Raw genomic sequence first — 10,351 nt, 5'->3', positions numbered from 1 at the left:
ACTTGAGAACTTAAATCTTCAGTCAGTCACAAGATTAGAGGAAGGATACAGAAATTTCTTCCAAGCACTGGACAACATGTCACACTCGAAAGAGGTGACTATTTCCAGGCATTTCACTGACCGAATCAGAGCTCAGGCCACACCCATTAAGTCGTGAGTCCATGTGTGTGGCTCCTGCCAAGCATGACTCCTCACACTTGGCCTGCTGGTTGCCTCCTGGATGCAGAAGGCATCACGTGTTTACTGCCATGCAAGAAGGACCTCCTCAACTGCAACACTTAAGGGTTTACTAGAAATGGATGCTGCCATTCTCTCCAGTCATTCAGAAATACAACATTTAGCTACAGAAGAATTAGCTGAAAACCGCTGAATCAAGAATTTGTCAATTCTAAAAACCTAATTCTCCAAAACATTATTAAACATTGCACACCAAAGGATACTTATAATAAGGCATGTTAAAAAAAAAAAAAACCCACAAATCAACACTGCTTGTCTATCAGTGAGCTTAAGAAACAGATTACCAGTACCTTTGCAGTTCCTGAATGATCCTCCCCAACTAAAAGATCAGCCCTTCATTCAAGTTTATACACCTAATCCTCCATTATTCGGGATCAGCATCCGGTTTGCAGGTTAACTGTGGTAAGGGAGATCAAAAACAGCCATGGGAGTGGAGTGAGGTGCACTGATCTGTCCTAAAGCCAAAACATGGAAGAAGTATTCAAGTTATATATAAAATGACAAATTTCATTTCTACCTAAATGAAACAAGACTTTAACACAGGGTCCAGGTGAATCTTTTGTGGGCCAAGAGATACTCCTTAATACTTGTGTAGGATCTGTTTGGTATATTCATTCTGGTATAATAGTTATGCCAATGTGAAGTAGAAGTAGGCTTTAAGGAAAAAAGCTCTTAGTACAGAGGCTTTTGATTCAACACTTACTGAATCAGCACCAAGTACAAAATAGAATTTCTAAGATTCAGACCTCAGTGGAGAGAGCACAGCCATGGAGGTCGGTCGAAGCTGTGGAAATGCAGCCCAAGAAGGTGTGAGCTTGCTGAGAACATGCCTTGGGGGTACCAGAGGAAGCCACTCCTGTGGTGGTGCCTTGTGCTGCCAACAGGGGATGCTAGGAAAAAAAACACACGAGGCCGGGAGCTGCTAGAAAAAGCACACTGGGAGCAGGAGAAGTAGTCCCTTGTGGGGAAAAGAAGTGCTGTCTCAGCACTACCCTTTAGTGACCGAACTTCATACTGTGTCTGCTGAGGGGACAGGTCTTTACAGAGTCCGGATCTGTTACTGCAGAGAAGGCACTGAAGGCTGGATTTGGACCTGAGAAGAAACAACTTGATAAATGATAAAACTATTAAACCAAAAAGAACCTAGTTAGGTTTTTTTAAAGATTGACTGACATTGGGGCGCCTGGGTGGCTCAGATGGTTAAGCGTCTGCCTTTGGCTCAGGTCATGATGCCAGGGTCCTGGGATCGAGTCCTGCATCGGGCTCCCTGCTCAGCGGGGAGCCTGCTTCTCCCTCTGCCTCTGCCTCTCTCTCTCTGACTTTCATGAATAAATAAAACATTAAAAAAAAAAAAAGATTGACAGGATACATGCACATGAATGTTTATAAAAACGTCTTACATGATATACAAGAAACAAGGTAGTGGTTGCTTTTAAGGAGGGGACCAGGACAGCCAGGGGCTAGGAGGAGGGAGGTTTGATTCTTGCATATCTTTTGTACTATTTGAATTCTCTACCGTGTGCATGTACCATTAAAAATGGTATGGTAGGGGCGCCTGGGTGGCTCAGTCGTTAAGCGTCTGCCTTCAGCTCAGGTCACGATCCCAGGGTCCTGGGATCAAGCCCCGCATCGGGCTCCCTGCTCAGCGGGAAGCCGGCTTCTCCCTCTCCCACTCCCCCTGCTTATGTTCCCTCTCTCTAGCTCGCTCTGTCAAATAATAAAATCTTTAAAAAAGATTTTTTATTTTTTATTTTTTTTAAGATTTTATTTATTTATTTGACAGAGAGATAGCACAAGTAGGCAGAGTGGCAGGCAGAGGGAGAGGGAGAAGCAGACTCCCCATGGAGCAGGGAGCCCGACGCGGGGCTCGATTCCAGGACCCTGAGATCATGACCTGAGCTGAAGGCAGACGCTTAACTGACTGAGCCACCCAGGTGCCCCAAGATTTTTTATTTTTAATTTGTCAGAGCACAAGCAGGGGGAGAGGCAAGCAGGGGGAGACTCACTGCTCTGACACCCACCCTTTTGTTTCTAAACTTCTCCCCTTCTGATCACCTATTACAACCCTCTCCAACTCCCTCAGTTCTTCCACTGTGCCCACATGAGAAACATCCCCTACCATCCTCAACCTCTTATCCAACCATACCTACATCTTCTTGTTCTAACTCCGTATTTTTCAGATTTTTATCAGGACTCACAGTAAGAAATTTAATGTAAACAAATGACATAGTCATAAACAAGTACACAAATGAACTAAGATTCACAAAAAAACTCAAAGTTATATATGATTTTACGAATATATAAATATAACAAATTCAGAAATGCAAAATTCCTTGAAAGAGTTGTTTATATGGTGCAATATTCAGTTGTTCTTACATTCTCTCCCACAAGGCTTTTCTCTGCTCCATTCCACCAAAACAGCTCTTACGAAGGTCACCAATGATTATATTGCTCAATTCAATGAATACTTCTCAGTCCTCATCCTACTTTGTTAACAGCATCTGACCCAGCAGTAACTAATGTGGCCCATCACTCCCTCCTGGAATGCTCCATTTGGCTTCCAGGGCACCGCTTCTGGGTTTCCTCCTAACTCACTGAGAGTTCCCTCAGTCTCCTTTACTGCTTTTCCTCGTATTTGACCTCTAAACACTGGGGGTACTCCAGAGTTCTCGGACATCTCTATGTAAATGCACTTGCCTGGAGATCTGGTTCTGTTGAACAGCTTGAAATTCCAAGTCTATGCGAACTTCTACATTTTCATCTCTAGCCCAGATCTCTCCTCTGAACTCTTGACTCATATCTGACTCCTCTTAATATGAGTTAAGAGTTTCATCTCAAATTTCACCTGTCTAAACCCAACTCCTATCCTTCCTTTCCTGCAAGTACTCTTTATGCCAATTTCTCCATATCAGTAAATTCCACCTTTGTTCTTCTACTTGAAGCCCAAAACCTAGGGAGTCAGCCTTGATTTCTCTTTCATACTCCACATGTAATCAGTCTATTGGCAAGGGCTGAGCTCTACTTGAAAAATACACTCAGATCCAACCACTACCAACCACTGGTCCTAACCAGTCAGTCTGCTGCCTCCCTTGAACCTTATGGTCTATTTTCAACACAAACACAGCAGTCATAAGACACTTTAATAAATCAGATCATGCTGTACACTTTGGTTCAAAACCTTCCAGTGGATCCCAGATGAAAATAAAAGCAGAAGACCTTACAGTGGCCTACAGGTCACCTGACCCTTGGCTACCTCTCTTATCTCCATCTCTTTAATCTCTCCTCCTTGTTCACTTCCATTCCAGCCACACTGGTTTCTTTGCCATTCCCTGAACATGCCAAACTCACTCTTAGGGCCTTTGTACTTATCATTTCCTTTGCCAGGGAGGTTCTTTCTCCACTTACATGAATGGCTCTCATTTCCTTCGCATCTCTGCTCAAATGTCACCTCAGCTTCCCTGACCATTCTTCAAAAAAATTTTTTTTTAATTTTTAAATAATCTCTACAACCAACACAGGGCTTGAATTTACAAACCCAAGATCAAGAGTCGCATACTTTCCCAACATCAGAGTCACATGCTCTCCAGCCTGAGCTAGCCAGGTGCCCCCTTGATCATTCTTTTTAAAAAAGCATCCACACTCCAGTTGCACTCTGCCCAACCCCTTTCCCTGCTTCATCTCTGTCTACAGCATGCATTACTCTCTGGCGCCTTACACACTTCACTTGTTTGCCAGTGGTTCCCGCCACTGTAAGCAAGAACTTTCATCTGTTTTGTTTACTGCTAATTTCCAAACAGGTAGAAGAGTACCCAGCACATAAACAAAACTAAGTAATTGCTGAAATGAACGACTTGCCTGAACCTACAGCCACCTTCCAACTGTTAGGTATTGACAGAAATGTCATCAAAAGCAAAGAAGCTATCTTCATAACTAAATGTAACCTGGCACACTCAGGCAATGAAAAGACGCCAAATGTTTAAGATACTGGCTGTCAAGAAAAATAAAAATCTTCTCACCTGTACAAGAAAGCTTAAGCCATACAACATCTCATTCTGTGAAGTTTACTTACCAGGAATTGAATATTCATTTTATTTATTCAACAAATAAGTTAGGTACATTTAGTTTGTTCAGACGAAACTTCTGAAAGAAATAAAACTTTTTATATTAACCTCTTCTCCCACAGCTAAAAAGACTAGGGAGAATCCCAGATGCATGGATACCCATCCTTAGACTCAATTGAAAACAGGATTCTCAACCTCTCCTGAGAATTTCAGCTGACAGAGATACAGTCAAATGGATAGTAGATGGAACTGCAAGGCAGTGATGAAAGCACTAAAGCGTGGGCAGCCATGTTCGGCAGCGTGCACGAGGAAAATCTGGAGGCCAGAAAAGAGAGAGGCAGGCAGATAAGACAAAGTGTGGAGAGGAGAATGACAATATGACTTCTAAGAAATGGAACAGAGCCGTGGTCCTGGCTCGGTCCAGTGCTGTGACACTCAGCTTCACATAAGCTTTGTTTCCTAAACTTGGATTATCAACAACATGGCTTTACAAATGGTTGTATCTTTGCCCTACAACCCTTTATCTAAGCAAGTTTGAGTAGTTCTCTTCCTACCTTTTTTTCCCCCTCTTACATTTTTATACAGATATACCTCACCATATATATTCTAAAGAAAAATACTCATACAGTCAAGGTTAAAAAAATTTACCATTTATTTTTAAAGGCATTAATAAAAAGCTTAACATACTTTATACTAAGAAAGTTACAATATACAAATGGGCTGAGTTGAAATTTTCACAGATTGACTTTTCTGTACTACATGTGACTGACTTTCTTTAATTACTCACATTTTCACTGTTGACTTATTCAGACTGATTATTCCCTTGAAGCACATGGCTGGCTATTTAAGCATGAGTCACATGCAACAAGGGGAAATGCAGGTGATTATGCCACCCAACCAACTGTTCATGAAGAAAAAGATGAAATTTTGTTCACGTTGACCATGGTGCATCAAAATACCATTCTCCTTGGGAGAGAGCTGCACCTGAATTTGGGGGAAAAAAAGATCTAGATATACATATGCAATTTAAAAACCCATTTTCTTATAAAATCAAAAGAAAAAGAAAGTGGAAAGCAATACACTCATCAAGGGAAATAAAACTAGAATAATATAAAGACAACAATATTAAACTCAATCTTCATAAGATAGTTAAATAATGACACAAATTGTGAAATTCATGCAAGAATAAATGTGCCAGACTACCTAAAAAAAATTAAGGAACACTGGTATTTGATCTGTCCTAACAGAATTAAAAATATTACAAAATGATCAAAATCATGTATTAAAAAAACAAACAGAAAAATAAAAAACTGGGGCGCCTGGGTAGCCCAGTTGGTTAAGCGTCTGCCTTCGGTTCAGGTCAAGATCCCGGGGTGCTGAGATGGAGTCCCGTGTCAGGATCCCTGTTTGGCAAGGAGTCTGCTTGTCCCTCTCCCTCTGCCCCTCCCCACCCCCCAGCTTGTGCTCTCTCTCGCTAATAAAAATCTTAAAAAAACAAAACCCCAACAGTGATTACAATACAAACAACATCACCTAACTACAACTGGTAATTAAACCTAATTATCTAGAAATTAAAACATTATACATCTCTAGAGTTGAAAACAAAAAAAGTTTGAGTATCTAGAAAATGGTAAGAATTCTACATAATAGAATCTACAAAATACAACTAAAGCACTGTCCAGAGAAAAATTCACTGTACTAAGATACCCATTTTAATAAACAGTAGATAAGAAGGAATTTGTAAAACTTATAACAAAAGCAAAAAGCGGAAATTAATTCCTGGTGTATCATCTGGGTCCACTGGGGTCCTACTTTAGTTTTTGAGTTTCTTTTTTGAGCAGTTCTAATAACTCTAAGGATTCATGACTATTTCTTAGAGATCTGCCAAAGAACAGAGAAAATGTACTTAGAATAATAATGATAAAACTTTTATTTTGCAATTATGCTATAATGCTACTGGATTCTTTTATAAATCTAAAATACAGAATTTTAGTGATTTTATTATCCCTTATATTTGAACACTTTATTCTTCTTCATCTCTGTATATATTTTACTGTAACTCATTGTGGTAGCCAGCCTTCAAGATCATCCCCAGTGATTTAACTGCCTCCTGTTTTGCATGCCCTTGGTAATCCCCTCCAGTTGACTGTGTCATCCCACTCCTGTGACTGCAGTGGGTTGGACTTAGATCTAAAGAACAGAAAAAGTTGGAAGGGACGGTGCGGTGTTGCTCACTCTCTATTGGATCACTTGCCCTAGGGAATCCAGCTGCCATGTTGTGACTCTCAGGCTGTGTATGGAGAGCCCCAAGAAAGAAGGTACTCAGGTCTCCAAACAAAAACAAGTGAGCTTGGAAGCAGATCCTCCAGTCCCAGCAAAAACTTGAGACTACTATAAGTCTCATGGGAACCACCCAGCTAATAAGCTGCTCCTGGATTCCTGACCAACAAAAACTAGATAATAAATGTGCTGTTTTAAAGTGCTAAATTTTGGGGTAATTTGTTATTTAACAACAGATAATACACTCACTGATTATCTGCAGCTATGCTAAAAAAAAAAAAGACTGAAATAATAACAACACGGAAGGACAGAATCACCTGAAACGATAATGAAATAAATCATCAACAATGAGATGATCACTATTACATCATCCTTCAGTTCTCTTATTCTATTGCCCAAAGTACTGGATTTTCTTTCAAGATGTATTAACAGAAGTCTGGAGACACTGCCCTTCATCCTTGAAGTTTTTTTTTTTTAAGCCTTCCTTGAAAACAGTTGACAGTTCAGACTTTTTCATTCTCTGTAATAGCACAGAGAACAAAATTGGCAAAAGAAATATTTTCATAATTATTAAACCAGTTAGAAGATGAATGCAGAGACAGCAACATATAGACCAGCAGTTGGAAAACTATGGCCTAATGTATTTACTATCTAGTCTTTTAAGAAAAAAAAAATTTATTTTTAATATTTTAAATTTTTTTAAAGATTTTTCTTTGTTTATTTGACAGAGCACAAGCATGGGGAATGGCAGGCATAGGGAGAGGGAGAAGCAGGCTCCCCCACAGAGCAGGGAGCCGACGTGGGGATTGATCCCAGCACCCTGGGATCATGACCCGAGCCGAAGGCAGTCGCCCAACTGAGCCACCCAGGCGCCCTAGAAAAAAATTATTTTAATATTATTTCTTAGTCTTTTCATTTTTTTTTTTTTAAGATTTTATTTATTTGACAGACAGACAGGGAACACAAGCAGGGGGAGTGGGAGAGGGAGAAGCAGGCTTCCCGCTGAGCAGGGAGCCCGATGCGGGGCTTGATCCCAGGACCCTGGGACCATGACCTGAGCTGAAGGCAGACGCTTAACGACTGAGCCACCCAGGCGCCCCTCATTTTCTTATTTTTTAAAAGTAATCTCTAAACCCAATGTGGAGCTCGAACTCACGACCCCGAGATCAAGAGTCACGTGCTCTTCCGACTGAGTCAGCTGCCCTTAAGAAAAAATTTGTGGGGGCGCCTGGGTGGCTCAGTCGTTGGGTGTCTGCCTTCGGCTCAGGTCGTGATCCTGGGGTCCTGGGATCGAGCCCCGCATCGGGCTTCCTGCTCGGCGGGAGGCCTGCTTCTCCCTCTCCCACTCCCCCTGCTTGTGTTCCCTCTCTCGCTGTGTCTCTGTCAAATAAATAAATTCTTTAAAAAAAAAAAAGAAAAAAAAAATTTGTGCTCCCTACTGTAGACTAACAGTGGTGGTGAACTTGTTCCTATAAGCAAAGTCTCAGATGATGAGTCTTCAAAATGGCATATGCTACTTAGGTGCATTTTCTCCAACTCAAGAACTGATACATTTCTGAGGACAAAAAAGGAAATACAGTAGTGTCATTCAGTCCTTAAACAGGGAGGATTTCACCATAATATTTTGTGGTAAAAACGTGAACCATCGCACTTTGCTAAAAAACAAACATGTAACAGTATTCATCTTTTTTCCCTGCCCCATCCAGTATTCACCTTCTATGAGGCTTGTGCACCAAAATTCACTTGATAAAGCCACGAGTGGACAAATGTAAAATAAAGATGTGGATACAGAAGTAAATGGAAGCTAACAGATGATACAGAAATGAAAAACAGTAACTGGACTGCTCATTCCTACTGGTGCTAATAAATGTAAAAATGAAGTATTTTGCTGTTACACAACAAAGAAGGGACCTGTAATCTGTCCATTTAACAAAATCATGAGCCATGAAATGTCAAAAGTATTGTGTTTTGATGAAATCCATGAAGAATCATCAAAATAATAAGACAGAACACAGTAAAAAATGTATTTGAAATCTAGAATCAGTATAAGATAAATACAGGCTCATGCATAACAACTAATGAACAGTTATTGACTCCAAAGAATGTTACCCACTTTAGATACACACACACACATATATTAAATACTGGGAAAATATGGAATAAAAACTTGGGTTTGCTATATTTGAATTCTCATTGAAATTACTAACAAAGTTATTTTCACTATCTCTATTCTTGTGTAAACTGCTTGTAGAATGACTTCAAAATAAATACACTAAATTCTCATTCATGGTAGTTATGTTCTAAAAAGTCACTATATGGGGCGCCTGGGTGGCTCAGTCGTTAAGCATCTGCCTTCGGCTCAGGTCATGATCCCACGGTCCTGGGATGGAGCCCCGCATCGGGCTCCCTGCTCGGAGGGAAGCCTGCTTCTCCCTCTGCCTCTGTCCCTCCCCTGCTTGTGCTCTCACTCGCTCTCTCGCTCACTCTCTTTCAAGTTATAAAATCTTAAAAAAGTCACTATACTTTTTTTTGGTAGGCTCCAAGCCCAGCATGGACACTCGCCACCCTGAGATCAAGCCCATGTGGGGCTCCCTGCTCAATGGGGAGTCTGCTTCTCCCTCTCCTTCAGCCCCTCCCCCCACCATGCTTGCTCTCTCTCTCAAATGGTTAAGTAAAATCTTAAAAAACAACAACAGGACAATGAATCTGTGAAAACTGAGCCATTGCTCCTAGAAGAAATACAGAGCTATGTTCAGGCAAGCCTTTAGTCACATTTTTATCGACGGATAAATACCTTTTAAAATGTGTGTTTCTGTTGAAAGACACGTTACTTAATATATACTGATGATTCTAACACTGAATCATGGCCAAAAGCACTATAACTCATGCCTGAATGAAGCTTAACCAACACATTTTCTCTGTAAGGCACCTCACAGTTTCTTGCACTTGGGAACACAAAGCACAATGTTCGGGGGCCACTTTAAAGAGCGAAAAGGCACAGAAATGTGAAAAATGTAGCACTAAAAGACTGCAAAAAATGCTTGTTCATAGTATGAGATGAAAGATGAAGACAGGGGCACCTGGGCAGCTCAGTCAGTTAAGCATCCAACTCTCAACTTTGGCTCAAGTCATGATCTCAGGGTCGTGAGATCTCTGCACTCAGCGGGGAGTCTGCTTGAGATTCTCTTTCCCTCCCCTTGTGCTCTCTAAATAAATAAATAAATAAATAAATAAATAAATAAAATCTTTTAAAAAAGAACACTGCTCAAGCTCAAGTATGAATGTCTGTGTCAGAGGACTCAAATTTTTTGCCACTCTGCACTGGTCTATGAATGATATGGCAAAAGTGCCGTAATTATTGACATGGGCATTACAGATAAATTTCAGTGAGCAGACAAATTTGCAAATACATAATCTGTGAATAATGAGAACTGACTATCGATAAAATTTGAAAAACAAGAATTAAAAGAGTAAACACAAATATCTAAACTGATAAAAGGAAAATTATCACACAGACATAGGAAGGTAAACATTTCTGTTAAAAAGGCGATAATCACTAACACCTTAAAAGCAAGGTCAAATAAATGATAAACTAGAAAACAAGTATTTACAACTCATATCACAGAGGAATGGTTTCCATAACATATAAAGAATTCTTGCAAATCAAAAAGGAAAAACATACATCCCAGTTAAAAAGTAGGCAAAGGTGATATAAAGTTTTCAGCAAAGAAATATAGCTTTTAAACACATGACAGGATGCTGAACTTTACAAT

General features: G+C 40.3%; 1 protein-coding gene across 2 annotated transcripts in view; it reads right to left on the bottom strand.

The window, feature by feature from the left end:
• Positions 1-3,822: 3,822 nt before the first annotated feature.
• SMN2 (survival of motor neuron 2, centromeric) overlaps positions 3,823-10,351 on the bottom strand; it is a 36,782-nt gene continuing 30,253 nt past the window's right edge. The window contains exon 9 of one of the 2 annotated variants that reach the window (XM_032404255.1): positions 3,823-5,282. The gene's annotated coding sequence lies outside the window, so the exon portion shown is untranslated. The remainder of the gene's footprint in view (positions 5,283-10,351) is intronic. The other variant, XM_032404254.1, reaches the window with a different exon arrangement.

Source organism: Phoca vitulina, unplaced genomic scaffold (genome assembly GCF_004348235.1).
Source record: "Phoca vitulina isolate PV1807 unplaced genomic scaffold, GSC_HSeal_1.0 scaffold6, whole genome shotgun sequence".
In the NCBI taxonomy this organism is placed as follows: domain Eukaryota; kingdom Metazoa; phylum Chordata; class Mammalia; order Carnivora; family Phocidae; genus Phoca; species Phoca vitulina.
This window is presented reverse-complemented; position numbering and strand designations above follow the sequence as displayed.